Here is a 2032-nt window from a genome sequence, read left to right as displayed (position 1 = left end):
GTCAATTTTTGATTAGATCCCTGCAGCACCAAATACAAAAAATACATAAGCCATAAAGTAGTGGCATTTATAGCCCCTATTCCACTTTGTTTAATCATTATATAAGAGCTTGATGTTATTGGAAAACACTGACATGAGTTGTAACTCAACATAACGATGCACCTAATGTGAATGTGTGAAACAGTGAAGTGCAGATGACCACCCTCCACCCCTCCACCCCCTCCTGCTCTGCTGTCGGCCCTGATGGCTGTAGTTACAGCTCCACTGAGTAAGCTGACTGCTCTTAGAAGTGTCATTAATGTTCTCCAGTTATTATTCCAATTAATTCTCCTTTAATTTCCTCTGTGAGTTTCCTCAGTGGGTAACCTCATCCATCATCACTGAATCAGGGGCTGCTGCCTCTCAGACGTACTGCTGTGTACGGGGCGAAGCAGGTGAGGAGGGGGGCGGCGAAGACGAAGAAGAGCATGTGATTTAGTGCGATGGTGAGCTACGGAGACGCGGACTGGGACACAAGGCCTGTCATTGTCTGAGGGCTGGTGTCTGGCTGGCACAATAAACCAGATCCACATGGAGGCCTATGAGGAATCCAGGCTCATGGCCCAGCCCTTTGTCTGTGGCAGGAAGCCATCGCCACTGTGGGGAGGGATAACATATCCTGAGACATGTCAGTCAGCAGGACACTCTCTGCACCTGCATCCACTGTGTCATTATGTGGCTCCCACCAAAGTTAAAGAGACCCCGAGGAGTTTGCTTTTGGTTATAAAAGAGTCTTGTATTAATGTGGATGAATCTACATTAGCCACACTTGTTAATGGGTCAATTTTCTTGTCTTTATAGTTATTTTGATATTATTATTTAGTGGTCGACTCGTCCAGCATTTCCTGGTTTCCTGGTTTCCCGGGCGCTGCCCGGTGGGTCATGCGAATAACGCAGCTGGATCACTAGTTGGCACCGTTTATGGTCGGAACTACGGTGGTATCTGATCCTCTTCGAACCTTCGACTTCCTTCTTGATTAAAGAAAACATTCTTGGCAAATGTTTTCGCTTTCGTCCTTCTTGCACTGGTCCAAGAATTTCACAGTGCGTGCGGAGGCTCATGGGAAATGTAGTGTGAAAACACTTCCGCTTCCGAAACTCCTCGTAATCCCTTTAAGATCAGAGGCAGCTATCCCTGTCAACTTACTAACTTGAAAATAACACATTTTGACATTGTGACTCAGTTTAATCATCTAAAAGGCATATTAACATATTAACAATGCAGATATTTTGACTTTTTAGTTTATGAATCAGCTTTTGTGAGTTGTCTTTGTCATATCATGACAGGTTAATATTTGTCAGGGCTGAAATATCTCAATGAATGAATGACTCTGGAGATCCCCGACTATTGGTACCATAGTACCATAATTATTGAGAGCCCCCAGTTTAATTATTTCTATTTTTTTCTAACCTGTGCTGTGCCTATGTTATGTAAAATACATGAATACTTTTACCCATCGGCGGCACTGAAATTTAAAAAAGTTATAAATTAAAATCACTTCTTGGCTGAACTGCACACTACTTACAGATGAATGCGAAGTGTAATAATTATAAGTAGACACTTTTCATTTTGGAGTGGTTTGTGATGTTTTGAAGTCTAGTCTTATGCCAAATGTGCAAAAGTAAAAATGAGGACTCGGCAGGTTTATCAGAGTTATCTAAATTCATCTTTCCAAGCGATGGCCTTTTCAGATTGAAATTCTCAGTTCACTTCACTGAGCCATGGTGGAGAGATGCATCCTCTCGGTAGTATTATGAAGATAAGATCCCATCAATAAATCTACACACCTCTAACAAGGATCAAGATGCTGACTTCTAGCTCAAACTGCTGAGGCCTCATCGTGGCTCTGGCTGAGCTACAGTATACCTGTGATGCAGGGGGATCGCTGCCAGGAACAACTAAAGGCACTGCTAACTCTCTCTCACAGATCTTTAGCATGTGAGCCTTTTACTAAAGGTATAGTTTGACATTTTGGGTAATTCACTTATCTTT

This window comes from Trachurus japonicus, chromosome 8, assembly GCF_045865225.1.
Source record: "Trachurus japonicus isolate A0001 chromosome 8, Traja_1.0".
NCBI classification, from domain to species: Eukaryota; Metazoa; Chordata; class Actinopteri; order Carangiformes; family Carangidae; genus Trachurus; species Trachurus japonicus.
This window is presented reverse-complemented; position numbering follows the sequence as displayed.